This window comes from Anas platyrhynchos, chromosome 3, assembly GCF_047663525.1.
Source record: "Anas platyrhynchos isolate ZD024472 breed Pekin duck chromosome 3, IASCAAS_PekinDuck_T2T, whole genome shotgun sequence".
Lineage (NCBI taxonomy): Eukaryota > Metazoa > Chordata > Aves > Anseriformes > Anatidae > Anas > Anas platyrhynchos.
The window spans coordinates 33991538-34009546 of NC_092589.1; the positions used below are offsets into that span (position 1 = coordinate 33991538).

Consider the following 18009-nt stretch of genomic DNA (forward strand, 5'->3'; position numbering starts at 1 on the left):
TGCACTGAAGTGATCAAAATTCTGACCTCAAAAGTCATCAGTACAGAAGCAACATTAATGACACAGATTCCTCAAATAGAGTTCTAGAAATTAGCAGTTTAGTAAATACAAATGTTCTAATCGAAGTGCTCCAGTGTTGGAGCACTTGGAAGCTAGACAGCTGAAACATCATTTAGAAAAATATTCGTAGCTAGATTCCTGACATTTTGAAATACAATCTGTTCTGTAGTTATAGTTGTGTCCAAACATTGCTACAGTGATATTTAAAAGATGTATAAACTGTGTAACATTAAGTTGATTCCCATGGAAATGGCTTACAGCCCCATAATGAAATTATCATGTTAGAGGGCTCTCTTTCAATAGCTTACACTGAACTACATTTCATGCAAAAGTGCACATTTCTTTCCCCAATTCCTGAAGAAGATAAGTAGCATATCAGAAAATGTGCCCCTTACACAATGCAAATGTCAACAAACTTGGAAAGATCCCCATTGGTGGCCTTTTAAGGAAAAAAAAAAAAAAATCCACTTAGAAGGAAAGAACATGGGAAACCATAGCTTTAAGTGGAGAGCATATAATGTAGGTTAGATGGACTAATCCAATAAAGAAGAAAGTCCCCAGAAACTCTTACCAACACTGTTTTCAAGAGGCTTGCACCCAATATAAATATAATGACTACGGTCACCAAAATCAACAGGACTAAGGCTAGCACAATAAGGGACAGAGTGTTCAACACCTTGGAGTTTGACATCCCCAGTGAGAAATAAAAATGCAGAACTCAGCATTCACTTTCTAATCCCACCACCCTTTCCTTCATTTTCTTTATATTTGAGATAAAAATGTAGGTATGAGTGACATGCATAAGCAACGCATCTTTTCTTTATCACTTTTTCCATCTTTGAGAACACTTAGAGAAATCACATTTGCTTGACACAACTTTTTGCGTGTTTGTGCTATAATTCAGCTTACATATGTTCTTTGCCTCCTACTTTCTCTGAATGAACATTTTCTTGATGACTCACAACTTGAAGTTGAGTCCAAATAAAATATATAAGAATAAATAAATAGATGACTCAGAGAAAGATATATTTTTTTCTGAATGAGAGACTGTTTTCAGACAGCCCTCAGTCACTTTTTTTTTTCTTTTTTTTATTGCTAATATTGCATATTTCTTCAGTAGCTCAAGAAACTGAAAGGGAATTACTTCCTCACTGAAGATCTGCTCTGCATGCCAAGTCAAGTGGTAAAAGAAACCTGCACGGATGCGTTATTTTCAGCACCTATAATAAAACAGTAAAGCATAGTCATAGTTTCAACCTTGAGATCCGAATGCCCCTGTTTTGCTGTTCTGGCTCTGGTTTCTTGCCTCTTGCTCCCTGGTCAGATGTGCAGAGACCGATGGCTATGACATGACCCCTTGCAGCCAGTTCTTTGCACTCATCCTGGAGCTGAGTCATTAGGCTTCTAATCTCAAGAGCTTTTTTTCATCTTTGGAGAAAAGGGCTGAATTTATCCTAAAGGCCTCCTCATAAACATTATTTTGTAGATTATTTTTCTATTTGTCCGGGAAGTTGCATTACAAAAGATGATCTCACCAACCATTAGACTAATTTCTTAAGATGGCTCATTGCATTTTCGTAACAAGTAGCTTCAACGCTAGCCATTTAAAAATAGTTGCCTTTGTATTTCCCTGGGGTGCAGCTGTCTCACATCAGAAATGATATTTTGTGAGAGGTTTCTGTTGCTCTGGCAACAGCCTTTGACAAGTTCTATCTGTGAGACTGCAGAGAAGAGAAATTGCTCGGAGGAGAGGTCCATGCCCTTCTCACTGATGTTCTGCCTTGGGTACAAATGGTCCCGTGTTTCTGAGAGCTGCCAGTAAGTAGGTATGAAAGAGTACACTCCCTGTCTGTCAGGGGGTGTTACAGGGAAAGGAATTTGTGAAATGACTACTCTAGTTAAGAATTAAATGGTTCTATTTCTGCCATACACGATACCTAAAGAAACAAAACTATGATATTATGCATTCTCTTGCCTGCAAATTTCACTTTAAAATGGTGGTAATAGAGCTGGTAGAGAGGCTCGCCATGTACAAACACAATCAGAGCTGAGAGCACACAGACTAAGATGATATTCTGAAGAGGTAATTTCAGGCATGTTTATTGATTATCATTGTTGCTATCAGAAAAGGTGATATTTCTTGCCATTTTCTTTTTCTTAGGCAAGATTATAATTACACTTCTATGTTGAAGTATGTCAAGCCAGTCTAATTGATTTGCTCTCTGGGTAAGACAAATGTTCTACCAAGGCCACTGTCTAAAGTTGCTTTCTGTCATGATCATGAGACAGTAGATCCTTCCAGATCACCTATTTTTCTTTGGACTTGGGGTTGCCAAAAAAGGATGATTTATGGAGCATCTTGCTACTGAAGTCCTGGGAGCTTCTGGAAAGAAGTCCTGGGCTTAACCCCTTCACTTGCTGAGTCATCTGTGTGCAGCTCCCAGGTCTCTAAAACCTGTGATGATCTTTAAAACTTTTTTTTTTTAATTTACTTTTATTCAGAAAAATAAGACTGGCCAACATTATAAGTCTAGTTTGAGCTAGATGACTGTACAAACTGGAGATTTCTACTCTACCTGTCATTGTAATTCATTTGCTGACAGAGTCAGGAAGCAGATATCTTAAGAAAATTTGAACTCTCTGGACATACTAGGTAGCCACAGGATTTGGGTGTGACACAGAAAAGCCTGTGACAAGGTTAAGGAACATGAGGTCAGAGGCATGTTCTTGTCTGACAGCACTAAGCTGCAAAATTAGTTCTTGGCTGCAGTGACAAATTTAGGAGCATGAAAAAATCAGATAATTTAGTAAGGAATCTGTGGGTCTCTAGTATCTGCTGAGGAGACTCTACTTACACTGTCAACAGCTTATGAAAGAGAGTTAAATGTAGGATGTAAGTAGCTACCATTCATCATTTTGTTCAGTGATGTTGCATAGAAAGAAAATACAATAAATGCAAGACCAGTGAGCAAAATCTTCCTGACATTTTCAAAATCTGCCACCTACCACACTGTAGCTTCTTTCCCATATAACTGCACAACAGAGTTTGTTTGGGATTGAAATCACTGTGAATCCACACCAGATGTTACAGTTATCCTGATCCTGCTCTCTAAGTACTGTGATGAAAGGTGCTTTTTCCCCTGTTCTTCTAGGATGAATTATTTTCCTAACTTGCAGTAACATTTTCAAGTTCTTCTTGCCACTGTCATTCAGCTCAGTTTTCTCTTTGCTTTTAGACTAACTTTCTGCCATACAGTGCTTTATGTTTCACAGTAAAAAGGCATGTATCAAACATTCCCATAAAATATGAGCCAGATTCCCCAAGCTTTAGACTGGCTTTGAAATAAAATTTTAAATGCAAAAATATGAATAGTATTCTGGTACTCTTTAATTGTTTCTTGCTGTCAGCATTTAAAGTTTCCAGAATGCTAGAAGTTTTCCTTCCTTTTGTTTTTACTTTTTTCTCTAATAAGAAAATCTGCAGTCTTTAAGTACTCTAGCTGAGAAGCTAGAGGGAACAACAGCAATTGCAGGACTGCTAAAACAATTAAGAATTGGGAGCACTGGTAATTATGCTAATTTTATTAGGGCTGAATCCTTACAATTAGATTACCAATCAGAGGCAAGAAAAGAAGAGGTATAATATGGACTGTGTCTCTAAATTCGTATGCATTTGTATGTAAATGAGTGGCACATTCACAGTATGGTGATGCATATTAGAATAAAATCCTAACATAAATAATTCTAGCACTGCTGCTATATAATCAAAGCAGCTAAGAAGCAGCAGGAAGGAGGCCCCAATGATGGCAAAAGGTTAGTACTGACAATGTGTTATAAGTATACCAGCTATAATCAATGCTGAAAACTGTTATTTGCATTCTACCAATAGATTTTAGGAGGTGTAGTTTATTGAAGATGATATAGCTCAGCAGTGGTTTCAACAATTTGTGACAATTGAAAGCCTCAGAGAGCATGGAATTTACAGCAGGCAAGGCGCAAGGTTTGCTTATTCATAGACTTAATTAGACGTAAATTGAAGACTCCCAACAAAGATTTTGACCCCACCCCAGGCTTCAGAAGCCCAGCTCACTAAAGGTTCTGTAGGCTGCTGCTGTGAAAAATCAGGAAAAATGAGCTTCTTTTCAGTAGGTCCGGGTCTTGCAAGGCCAGCAAGGATCTAATGAGATTTTTAGAGAAGTCACTGACAAATCTAATGATACACCATGCTGGATGAAATAGCAGTCCTGCAGGAAAAAAGTCATATATGATCTACTAATTATTGGTACTGCAAGTGTATGAAGGGGTGGGATTAAGGATTTGTGAACAATGTTGTTATTCCCTATGTCGGAGGCTATCAAAATGAAACTTCAGTGTTCTTTTATATAATTTTCACATACTTCTTACAATAGTGTGCTGTGAAGTATCCTCCATCTAACAGCTGTTCTACTGGTGTGGAAGTAAAATTAGAAATTATACAAGAGCAGATTTGTCCATTTTTCATCATAAGATTACATATGCTCATAATGATTGTTAAATTATTCCCTTTTTAAGGTTACATGTGTATAGTCAGAATAAAACTGTAGGAATGGTTACAATACTGACAGAAATATCAAAACAAACTCATATATGTTGTTTGAATAAATCTTAATGGTTATTTAAACATCTGAACTCCAGAGTGAAGTTTGAAGCTCATTAGAGCTAACATTTTCTCTTTATAGGTAGACTTGAAGAAATTCACAGGGACTGTGCGTATACAGACCACTTAAATTTGTCAGTAGTCACAGTGAAAAAGAACAGATTCAGCTGATGGGTGCCATTCAGCTACTTTGTTGGTCCATGTCTCATGAACAATTTATTGCCTTCTTCCCAAGATATTCTTTCTGGGTTCTTGGAGCCCTGTTAAGCCTATGTAAGTGCTAGCTATGTGTTTGCTCAGTCACATCCCTAAAATCCAGAAACATCCTCCAGCATTATGAATAAACAAGTAGAGAATGTGCAGGAGAGGTAAGTAGACCACTTAGGTTCCTTTAAGGCCCCTTGGGTCTCAAATGCTTTGTGGTTTCAATTTTTAAAGAATGCCTTTTCATCGTGAATTATGGCCCTGATGGCTGTGATTAAGACAAGAAAGTACCGTGAATACATATGAACTTACTTACTGTCATCATTTCTAGAGATGCAAGTTTGAATTTAGCTGTATGAGGTTTGTTGCTTTTCCTGCCCAGATATATACTTCAGTTTTTCCCTACCAAAGAAATGGACAGTGAGAAATGTATCAGTAGATTAGCAAATGAAACACCTGAGGACATGCTTCATACCACTAAGCATGCTAAAGCGTACAGTCATTCTAGGTATGAAAGGTTTGCAGCTCTCTGTTACAACAGGAGAACAAAGGAGGGTCTCCTATTCCTCTAACAAGTTAGAACTTGCTGATACACATCCGTTGAGGCTATTGATACTTGCCCATTATTCTCCTGTTCCCCTGCACTCAACCGAGTAAGAGATTTTTCAGCCAAAAGTTTTAAAATGCAGTTGAGGTATGTGCTGTATGGAAATTCAGTTCTGCTGAAAGCATCTTCATGAAAGCATCTTCTCTTATTAAGTACTTCAGTTTTCCACCATTTTGCAGGAAAGAACTATGCAAACCTTTGCCACAAACAGCAAAATTTACAGCAGAAGTTAGCTATTCCATTTTCAGTCTTAAGGAATTTTAAAGGACTTTGGAAATACATTGGGAAATGTTTTCTTCTTTTTCCAAGATGCTTATGCTTTAGCTATTTATTTTTTTTTGCAAGGTTTCAGTCTCCAGCTGCTAATTAGAGCATTCTTGGGTGCCATCTGAAATAACAACAAAGCTGCTTTATGGTTTTCTTTATGGATGTGGAATCAAGAGCAGTAAGAAGGAGAGCATTTTTTCCATGTGGCTGATAATGTGACCTCATAATAAGTTGCTGTGAGCAGTAATTAAGGTTGATTCTTCCTTTAATATTTCCTCTTTTCTTTTCTTGCTGCATCTGGTAACGATCCTAAAAATGTGAGTCACATCAGTGTCTTCTACCCTAGCAAATGTGAATGTCAGTTCAGCTGTAGAATTTATCCTAGAGATCCCAGAGAAAAATGCACATAGAAACTCCAGATAACATGTTTACAGTATTTCAGAGCCACTGGGAAATCATTCTGTTAGTCTCATAAAGCCCTAATTTTTTAAAATAAATAAGGCATTGATAAGAGATTAATCTTCTCCCCAGCTCAATGCTCTCATGTGTGGGAGAATTTATTTTGGAAAAAGTCACATAGTCTGTAAATGGGTTAACTCTTCAGTCCCCTGAGGTAAACTACTTGTATTCCATTAATACAGTTTTAAGTGGTTTCCTTTTATCTAAAATTACTGTTTTCTCAAATATTCCGGTTTCATCCCTTACTATTTCATTTCCTCCTGTGCGTGGAGTTCCTTGCCTGTGTGTCAATACATCCTGTCTGCACTGGGTGGCGAAAAGTTTCCAAACTTCAGGATTTTTGATTTCAGCTATGAGTCTGCAAAACAAAAATGTGAAGCCATTTACCTGAAAAATGTCTTTCTTCCGTCTGTATTTTTAGGACTGGAATTTAATGAGACCTTTGAGCTTCGTCTTGTTCTCTTTAAACGATGGGCTCTAATGTCTTTGCTTTCTCTAAGACAGGTCCTCATGTGCAGCATTCAGCCAAACCTCACTGCCCTCTCGGCCACCTGTAGAGGCTCTTTTCTCAGGAGCTTGTGGAGAAACTGGTAGAAGGATTTACAAAAAGATTCTGGTTGCTCTTAAAGTATTGCTCATTTTAATTTCCTGAGGCATCTAGCATCTCATCAAAGTACCAGGGTATCCAAATAAATAGCCATCTAAGTGCCCAGTTCAGCCTTTGAAAACAACACCCTGTTATAAAGACCTCTTCTCAGGAGCTCTTTTCTGATGGATGACAGACCACTGGACATCACCAAAGTATCCACCCTGTGTTGCCCCTCTTTCCTCCATCTCCATTTCCAAATACCAGTTAGTGTCTCGCTCATACCTGACATCAGTGTCAGCACCTCTTTTCATCATTTTTTGGGGAAATGAGAGCAGACACATTCATAAGCAGACTGATGGCACACACAGCGTGTGGTATTTGGCCTGAGGCTGTCACTTGGCACCACGATGCCCAGTCCCACAGCCCCATTTTTCTTTGGAAGGAATTAAGGAGCTGCTGGGAACAAACTAACATTTAGCAGAGTGGAAGGCCAGCAAATCAGGACACAAAGCAAATGAGGGAAATCAATTATTCAATAACACGAATATACTGACAAAAATAGGTTTAGTGGTCACACACATTGTCATGCCCAAATGCCTTTCATTACCAGTGCGTGGTAGTTACTCGCTAGAGTGAGTGAACAGCCATGTTCATGGCTTTCTTTGGTATTTTGGAATAAAAATTTTTATGTTATAAGGCAATATGTATACGTGTAGATACCTAAAACTTTTCATACCAGCCAGCAAGGAGAATTTCAGTCACAACGAGTAGCTAACTCTCCAACACTAAGGATCTCCAGGAAGTTGCAGGATGCTTTGCCACGTTAAAATGTTTGACACATTTCACATGTAAAATCCCAAATCGATGGGTGGTTGAAATATTCTCTCTGAAGCATAATTTATCCCTACTTAAAGGCTGTTTTATACATTTAAAACAGCATCTTGGGAAGACTGGGAGGACTGGCCATTTGAAACTGCAATAGTTAGGCTGTCTTTTCTGTCTCTCTCCCCACTTATCTCTAATTTAAACAAGTCTGTATGTAGTGTTGTCTCCGGGAACTGCAACAGTTCTGCTAAGTTCCACAAGTGGAAAATGAGAAACGGGGTATACAGAAGCTTTGGTGGTAAAAAAGAGAAAGGAGAAAAGTGAAACTCGTGTTATGAACACGATTCTTTTTTCCAGTAAAGACAGAGATGTTTGAAGAAAAATGTTTTGTGCCTGGTCTCTTTTAACAGAGGTGTTTTGTACCAGTAAAAGTTCATGTGGTATTTACTGTGGATGTAAGCAGTCTTTCACTCCAAACCCAAGTACCCTTTGGCATCTCTATGTACTAAAATTATCCAAGCATTAAGAGCCTACTGGACTTAGGCTCCAGTGGCTCACAGCTTCTGGGTCCAATGCAGATTCAGTTACAATAGAAAAATGAAGAATAATATCTCTGAGGTAAACACCTTGAGTTCGACAGAAAAAGAATATCAGAACCAAAGGCATGACACAAACTGGATAAACTTTAGCTGTGCTGCATATAGACAGGAATTTTAAGGAGGAGCTCCAGAAAGCCTACTGCCCCAAAGTATTTAATCTTAAAAGTACTTGGAGATCTCAATTTAGACACCTAAATGTAGATACCGCACATGTTCGGAAGCAACCTAATCTGGGAATTCAGCTCTGTTGTTATCTAGCTCTTTGTGCCTCTTTACCTGTGGCCCTTCATAGGTCTTATCTGAAAAGCGTGCCCAGAGGAGGCCTCGTGCATCGCATCTTCGGAGAGGGCAGAGCTGCCAGGCCCTGCCAGGAACCTGAGGAGGAATCGTGCCCCTTCACTTAGAGCAAGCAAGGGGGTTGCCCCCCTCCTTACAGCACGCGGATGAGAAAAAGAGGAACCCATTTCCAGGAAAGGATGCAGTTCGGAGTGCATGGTTATTGGAAGAAAGAAAAATTGTTCGAGGAAGCTGGAACTAGAGTCCATTTGTGCCCACTTTCAGGGCTGAAGACCCCTAACACTGCAGCCTCTGGATCAAGGTTGTATTTTTTGGTTTCTTCCTGGCCTCACAACTCTTAAATTCTTAGATACTCAGCACAAAATGAAGGCAAGACACAGCTGCTCAGGAGTCTGAATGCTCTGAGCAGGGATACTTTGGCTGCATGGGGCTCCTGAAAAAGTGTGTGTCTGCATGTGTGCACACATGTGCCTCTGTGTGTGTGCACGTGTGTGTGTGTGCACGTGTGTGTGCACACGTGAGATATGGTTCAGGGAGAGGAGGAGTGAGACCATGCTGAAAGAGAGAGAAATAGCAGCTTTGGCAGCCTGAGCAGCTCTGCTGTACAGGCTTGTGGGAAGCTGGAGGGGGGGCTCTTGGATTAAGGTTCTGGCAGAAAGTCTTGAAGGGGTAAGTGAAGAAGCTGTCAGGTTGTTTGATTATTTTCTGTAGGCAAAGAAGCAGGATTTGTACATTCCTGTAAGTCAAGTTGCGTAAAAGACGTGTGATTGAATCCATTGCTGTTTTCTTCCCAATTGGCAGTCCTAGGAGGTCCTGACTTCTGAACAGCTGCTTAGATCAAAGCATGTTGCTAACAGCAGTAGCTTGTTTTCCTGCCCACTTGTAGGGAATGTGCAGATATTTTAAAGACATTTTATATTTTCACCTTTAAGTGCCGTGCTTACTACTTGCTCCTTACCTTATTACTCCTCTCCCTGTTTCATGGTATTCAAAGATGCTGTTATTTTATTAAACCAGTTTATAGTTCTTCATTTTGATCCCATCAAGTCTGATTCTTGAGCACTTCTTCTCTCCCAGGAAGAACATAGGCTGGCTTCCCACGTTGGCTGTGCTGCTGTGAAGTTTAATCAATTGGCTACAAACTGACATCAATTGACTCTGAGTTTGAAGTGAATCCTACAACTCAGATCCATTGAACTACTCCAAATTTATACCAGAAATAAGAGTCTTGGTTGACAAGTATAGACCACAATGGTATAAGTTACCTGTCGTTTCTAAATGTTAATTGTTTGGCAGATCACCCACTGCCAATGAAGAGGGAGAGAGGCTGACAGGGAGATGTACAACTGGGAGTCCTAAATAGGCTGGGAGAGGCTAAGGCTGCCTCTTGTTCAAAGATGGTGGGGAAGGCAGTCAGATTTCTTGTGAAAGGAGCCAGGAAGCCCTTTTGTGTTTCTCTGGTCCTCCCTCTGAGGCAGCCCTCTGAGTTTTGGAAGAAGGAACCGAGCTGTAGAGAGCTCAGGAGAAGTAAGTGAACTGCAGGCTGGCTGCCCTGCTGACAGCAGTGCTGGCTTCTGCAGAGATGAGGGAAAAAAACAAATAGGTACCTTCCCTCTGAGCCCAGCAACCCAGTAGTACTGATGTCTTTTAAGATGCCCAATTTGTAAGTTTTGTCATTGTGGATATAAGGTTAATGTATACACAAATGATGCACCCTGCTAGAAGTGAGGCAGTGCCCTGGATTCATGTTCCCAGTCTGCGTGAGCATCCAGGTGAAATTCCTCCCCCTCGCTGTCAGCGGTGGTCTGGTCGGGCTGAGGCTTGGCTTCAGCTTCATCCCATCAGCTCCCAGTGCTGCAGACTGCGCTCGGTATGGCTGGAGAAAGCCAACACGGAATTTAACTGAATAAATAGTTTAGCAATGAACATTACAAAGTAACCTTTTAGTTGGTCTTTTTTTTTTTTTTCTCCTTTTTTTTCCTTTTTTTTTCCCCCCCTTTTTTTTTTTTTTTTTTAAACAGGGGATGGATGTTTTGCTGCCAGTTTGTGTGTTTATTTTCCAGTTGCCATAGAAAATAATTGACCTATTTTCTTCCAAGAATAAATATCTTTATTCAAGCTCCCTAAAAAAAACACACAGCCAAGACTTGCAGCGAGGCCCCACCCATGCTGTCTGCTGCTACAGCCCACAGCGGACAGATTAAGCTTTGCCATTTTTACTGAGGCTTTTGAACTGTTGGATGAAAATGTGTTTCTTACAGTACATTTATCCTGCTGACTCCTACTGTTTCAGACCAGCGATATGGTTCTAATGAGAAGCCTGAGGAGATGCGAAATGTAAAGAAGTCAAGATGCTGAGCAGTGCCATTGCCCCCAGCTCATAATGATTTTCTTACCATTGCTTTAACTCCCCCAAACAGATAACTAAGCCACCTTTCCAAATGCTTCTCCCAGTCATTCCTGTGTCTTTTCCCCACTCTGGATATATAAAGGCTTCATCACAAGCCTTTTATGTTTATACCGGAATATATTTATATTCCGGTATATATTTATATATATAAATACTTATATATTTATCCATTTACAGGAAGAGTTGATTGCATTAGGATTTCCATGCTAAGTACGTTATCCTTTGTTTCTGGGTCATGTTCTGTCTTTTGCTCATGGACATGAAATGGGTAGAGGGAGACCTTTGGAGATCCTCGTGCAGCTTCCCTCTGAGAACGGGGCCATTTGCTGGGTTAGCCTTTCTGTAACCCCAGACTGCGTGTGCTCAGGCACTAGGCTCTTTTTCCCCTCATGCTAGTCCCTTAATATTAATCCTTGTGCATGTTTTTCATGTTTGCATACTGCTGTCAACTTGAGATCATTCTAACATTCTTTCTGCCAGATTATAGGCGGTGTTTCTATTTATATATCGTGGATTTATATTTTCATTGCTTCTAAGCGCTGCACTGAATCTTTGAGGGTTTTACCTATTGCCGTGTCCAGCAGCTTTTCTGCTCAATGTTCAGTGTGGCAAGTGAGGCAGGCTTGGCATGATGGAGAGTGCCTGGAGCACTCCTGCCTTATTTGCTGGAAATGTGGGAGCGTGTGGTTAATGCAGCATAATGGCACATAAAATGAAAGGACAGCCATATAATTCTGATCCGAATTTGTGTTCCTGTGCAGGCAGTTGTTACCAACAGTAATGGCCTCTTCTTCCATTCTTCTTGTGCAAAAGGACCAGCACCTCGATGCCTGATTACTGGGCAGCTACAAATATGGCCCGGAGCTGAGAATGGAAGGAGGTTAGGCAGAAAATCCCCCCAAATCACGTCTGTGTCCGTGTCCTTGGTAGGACCGTGTTTGAGCCCAGACTTGCTCCTTCATGTCTGAATGCCAGGCCTGACTTGGTGGTGGGATCAGGCGCATATTTTGGGAGAACATCGGGCCATATCCTGCACCTGAGCATCAGCTGAGGTGCACCTTCAGCTTCCCAGTGCTCCTTGACATGGCACAGAGCAAGGAGACTTCTGTGCCTGGTTCCTGAGCCCATCCATTGCATCTGCTCTAATCCACACCCGGCCTCCCACCACCACTTACGTGGCATCGTGCCCACTTCAAAATGCAGTTGTTTAAACCAGTCCGGCTTTATTTGTAAATTCCTTTTTAAAATATGCAAATATACCAAAATGCTTTCTTAGTGCACATTACAGGATTGTTTCGGATATTAAATTAAAATCGAGCATAGCTGGGATTCCTGAGGTAAATAAGATTGATGACCGCTGGGAAAAGGAAAGGGAAATTATTATTTACTCAGTGTTGGCTGAAACGCCAAGTTAAAAAAGACACGCTTTTGATCTTGTGTCTTCCCACTATGTTTTCATGTATAAGAGCTAAGTGATCCCAAAGATGCTCACGAGTCTCCCCATTCCAGCATTACAAATTACTTAGTGTTCTCCATGGATTGATAGCCAGATAAATAGAGGCCGTGTTTATTTTACCACTCAGCAGATCTTTCAAATATTATTACTGTGGCATATTTCCTTTGTTTTATTTTATTTCAAGTGGAATGCTATTTAAGACTTTAGGTCACTGCTTTATGCCCTTGGGCTGGGTACAGATCTTTAAGCAAGCCACTACAAATAAATGGTAGAGATTTTCGTGTGATTGTGGATCGTGACGATGCTGTTGGGAACATTTTATTTAAATGCCATGTCACTTTCACCTACTGCCTTCAGGCTAGTGCATGACATGCAGTAAGTGTCAGGCAAAATGTCACATCTGTAAGGAAGAGCTTGTGTGAATGTAAAACTGGAATGTGGAAAAATGGTGTCACATACCCTGTAATCTAATACGGTTCTGCCTTAAAAGGGATGTTTTCTCTATGGAGATGTGTGTTTAACCAGAATGACTTCTGCTTGAAGTTCAACAGAAACTAAACTTATCTGTTTATCCCCAGCTTTCTTGGGAAGCTCTTGCTACAGTGGTTCAATTCCAGGTCTTTGTATATTTTGCTGACATGATAAGAGCCTTTAACAAATAAACTCAAAACATGGAAAGAAGAGGACTGAAATTAATTTTTCGTATGGCATGAGAATAGCATCTTTCTCCTAAGGCTTCAGGGTAAAGCTGAGAATATATCAATTCCATGATGCATCATTTTCTACCTAGAAGACAGATGTTCTTCATTCTGCCCCATGGACTCATCATTCACTTAAGGAGTAGGTCCCCTTCGGGAGAAGTAATAGCTGAAAAAACAGCTGGAGAACCAATGGACAGAAAGACAGAAATGCTGTTTTCAGCCAGTGGCAGATGGTTCAGTACCCAGCCAGCGATCTTACTCTGCTTTACCTGACAAAGTCAAATGGAGGTAGGGAGGTACCCACACAGTCAACCAATACGATATTTTGTCCTTTCCCCATTTGCCAAGACCTTCATCCCCCACTATTCATCTCACTACCTGGAGTAGCGTGCCATTCAAGACAGTGCTGTTTCACCTGTGGTGATCATTTTGCTTTCTTTCACCACAGCCAGAGCAGAAGCCCCAGTCAGGCTCAGGAAGGGAATGCTTTCCTGGCAGTGACCAGGAGCAGAACCAATCTAAGAACAGGGCAGGCATCTAGCAATGTTTTCCTGGCACATACTCAGCTCAAGGATTGAAGAACTTGTGATGGTGCATGATGTGTAGTATCTCTTTTCTATTTCTTTTCAATCTGTACCCTGCTAGGTCTTTTTGATATCCATAGGTCTTCTATTAAAAAACACCATGGACAATTGCCTCTTACCTTTCCATTACTACTCATTGGTTAACTGAAGTCTGTCACAGCATCCCTCCATTGTTTGGTTTTTGTGGGCTGTGTGCCTTTCTCCTCAGGGAAGTTAGCTTTTAATTTCAGCAATCCTTATTGACCTTCTCTTTATCTTTCTGTTTTTACAATAAACATTTTGAGATGAGGGTACTGGAAGTACACAGTTTTCACGTTTTGGGGCCACTATGGATTCATACAATGCCCTTTTCCAAAAAAATCCTCAGCATTTTAGCAGCTTAATTGATCATTATTAAAGAGTGACCTTTCAAAATCTCCCTCCTGAGTGATAGAAACCATTTCCAAGTCTAACATGTATATAGGATTGTTTCTCCCACAGGAATGACTTTACATTTATGCATTCAGTTTCATTTGTTGTTTTATTATTCCCTTAGCATCATAAGGATCTCCTGCAAATCTTCAGAGTCAGCTTTCATTTTGATTACCCTGAACAATACAGTACCATCAGCAAATTTTGCCACTTCACTTTTTAACCCCTTTTCCATCTCACTGATTATATTCTCTGTCCCTCTTTTTACTGGTTTACCTGGTGTTTTCAGTGGTTTTGATTTCTTATTTTTGACAAACATACCAAATTCCATTAGCTTGGCATCGAGGCGGTTTTAAACAAGAAGTTATATTCAGCAGTTAATAGTTCAGTTATTTCAGACTTGTGTTCCTTTACAGTTTTGGGTATGGTGATTTGTTCCTATTCACTTTGGTGATGTTTGTACAAGGTCAGTGATGCATCCTCAGATACAGCCACTGTGAAGGAGTCTGATGGAGAAATATTCCTAAAGTCTCCAAAGAGAGCACAGCTACAAAAAAAAAAAAAAAAAAAAAAAAATGTTTACCCTTTCTGTTATGACCTTATGTTCTCTGAGTACTCCCTTTTATGCTTGGCCATCTATTGCCCTGCAAACTTTTTGGCTGACTTTTCATTCCTCATCTGTTTGAAAAAGAATTTATGATGACATTTTATGTCTTTTTCAAGCTATTCCTCAAATTCTTTTCCAACCTGCCTTCCCATGCATTTACATTTAACCTGCCAGATTTTTTTATTATTTTCCATTTTCCTCCTTTCAGTGCAGCCTCAGATATTTGAAAACTGTCTTCTTACTTCAAATATCTTCCATTCACCTGATATTAAATCATGTCAACTGACTAATCTGGACTTAGGATGGAGTATGTTGTTGTTTTCAAATTCTATACATTTTGAGCCTTTGATTTCTGGCCTATAAGTAGTATTCATGTTAACTGCAAACACTTATTCTTATAGTTGCCCCTTTTAGAAATTTTTTCAACAAGATGTCTTATTTATACATACATACATATATATATATATTAATCAATGGCTACTGAAGACTTGCTGCTCCCCAGAATTTTGCTTCCTTAGATTCTATACATTATAGTTGGTGGTTCATTTTTGTCCACAAAGCGGCTCCTCTTGGACAGTTTTTTTTTCCTATGCCATGTATTGTCTTGTCTGCTCACCTCTCTGTGTCTCATCTGGTGGCACGTGCTGCATATGTTAGAGTTTGGAGCTCCTTGGTCTTTTTACTAAGTAGCATTTGCTTTTTCCACATTTTGGCTGATGAGAGCTAAAACTGTTGCTGAAGGGAGTTTGAATGACTAGCAATGAAAATCTTAAAATGTCTGTGGAGACCAAACTGCTCATGGATACCTATCGGTGATCTCACCAGCACTGATACGACATTCATTGGTATCAAGGGGAATATACATTACAACGATATTTTGCTTCCAAAACACCTATCTCTTTATTTTCCATTCCAGAGCCCTTGCCATTGCCTTTGGGACTGTGCTACCGCCTTCTCGCTTGTCTGAATACCTGGCCGTAACTGTTTGGCTTTATGTGCTCCTTTCAAACGTGAAGAGAGATTCTGTCCATGCCCTACTTTCAGCTGAGGTCATGCACCCAGCGATGCATTGCCTAATTCAGATGGGATTCTCTGCACTTCCACTGCACTTTCTTCCAGTGAAATACTCCCTTCTTCAATCTATTTAATTGCATCAACATGCAACTTGCCCGCTTATTTCTAGACAGAAGGATAATTATGTAGCGTCATCCCAGACTCTCAAATGAGCCTGTCAGTCATGCAATCGTGCCTTCTCACTGCACTTGATAAATCAGTCACGGGACTGCTCGTATATGCCAACATGTCAGCATCGTTACTCTGCCCTCAAAGTGATCATCTTTTCTGTATGCCCACTTCATCTATCTCAGACGCAAGTCTCAAACTCAAATTTTTGAGATGATGGCACAGAGCAGGGCAGTGGGCTTACTGACCTCACTTAATAGTTTATTAGTGAATAAGTAAATTATTAAAACACATGGAGAAAGAAGGAGAAAAAATGGAAACTGCTATAAATAGAATAAGCTTGCTGCTTCAGAGTAAAGCAGTCATCCATACTCATCTTCTGAATTATTTAACTCACTGCTCTAATTCATAACTTTCTTTTTCAATTATTAAAAAAATGCACTTGTTTCTATGGTAATCCTCAGAATTTACACTGAGATGTTCCAGAAAGCCCCTGATGTTTCACAGTCTGTTTTTTGTTTGTTTGTTTGTTTGTTTGTTTGTTGACTCTTTAACCAAATCTACGAGCTCGAGCTTACTTCTAGTTTTTGAAGATATCCTTGAGGTTAGCACTGGGTCCGTACTTTGATGACAGCTACAACACAGTAGAAAAAATATTAAAGGAGGTTTAAATTGGTTTCATCGGGATGTTGCAGCCACAGTAACCTTGACATAAACCAGCTGCGAGTTTTTCAGGCTAAAACAGCCCTGAGATGAATCAGTTTTAATAATACTTTTGGCTTGTGCACCATTATAACTGGTCTAAAAGTCCTCTGGGTTTATTGAGTTCAAGAGATAAGGTTATTATTCAAACAGTTTTATTTGCATTAGTCCCACAAAACTCAAGCAATAAGCTCTTCACATGCTATGTACTCTAGAAACTCCTAAGTGACCCATAAAGGAGACTGTGGCAAATCCCATATCTCAGAGCTGGGCAGACAGGCCCACGTATAACCACAGAGCTCAGAACAAATCATGCATCTCTGTAAAAAAGGCCAGAGAAAGAAAATCTTCATTCTCAGTTGCTTCCTTTAGTTATCATTAAGAGGTGGGCCTGGAAATGCCAAATCCAGTAGGAGTTGTGCCACTGTCCAGAACCTTACAGACAGGGAAAAGTAATCCCATTTACCCACTCTTCAGGGAAGCCCACTTTAAGGTCAGTAAACGTATTTTCAGCTCAACTTTCCTAGAGTCCTCAGTGTTACTAAACCAGTCTAGGAGTGATTGCTATTCTGTTTGTTTATTGTCTCAAGTAACGCAAAGTATGCTTATTTTAACAAGCTTCCTTAGCGTACGGTGGACTTCTGCAGCTGTCACTGTGTTTAATGTTGATGAAGAGTGAACTGAAAAGTTTTGGGGCTGAACCTGTATTTTGGCTAAGTATGCACTGAGTCTCGCTTTGAAGACAAATTTAGTTGGTTAACAAGTGAAGTTTGATGGTAGCAAATGGTTTTTTTTTTTATATTACCAGGACATTTTGCCTCTCCCTGCCTCATGTACTTCCTATTTCTGCAGCGGGGAAGCAAATCGGGAATAGCCTTGAAAAGCAAGTCCCATTAAGTTTTGATTTGTCTTGAACCAAGCATTACTGAGACCTATTTGGATCATGAAATTCGAATCTGAATTTACCAATCATCTGAAATGTGGAGGATTAAAATCTTAAAATTCTAGTATACCAGTCCTTTTGCAGGCAAGAAAATTATTGAGGCTGATTCAGCAGTATTGCCTATAGGCTATTTTGCATTACTCTGAGACTCTACTCGGTGCAAACCCACAAAACCTGAGAACTTCCATGTGCATGGTCTTGATGGTAATCTTACTACTAAGGACTGAAGCATTAAAATAATGTGCATTGCACCACAGTTTTAAGTGGTTAAAAAATTAAATACAGAAAAAAAAGAAAAAAATCTGAAGGCACTCCCTTGCTCTATCATCAGTATCCTTAGCCTTTGAAACAAAGGACTTAGGGTAAGGAAACTGGATGTAGTCTGTACCATATGACTAAGAGTTGCAGTAGTGGAATAGAAATAAATGTAGCTGAGAACAGGACATATAGCATGGTAAGCCAAACAGGTA

At 39.9% G+C, this 18009-nt stretch overlaps 1 long non-coding RNA gene across 1 annotated transcript in view; it reads left to right on the forward strand.

The window, feature by feature from the left end:
* LOC110354545 (uncharacterized) overlaps positions 1-10504 on the forward strand; it is a 46761-nt gene extending 36257 nt beyond the window's left edge. Inside the window, exon 5 of the long non-coding RNA XR_005264506.2 lies at positions 8539-10504. This is a non-coding gene — a long non-coding RNA (uncharacterized lncRNA). The remainder of the gene's footprint in view (positions 1-8538) is intronic.
* Positions 10505-18009: the final 7505 nt, after the last annotated feature.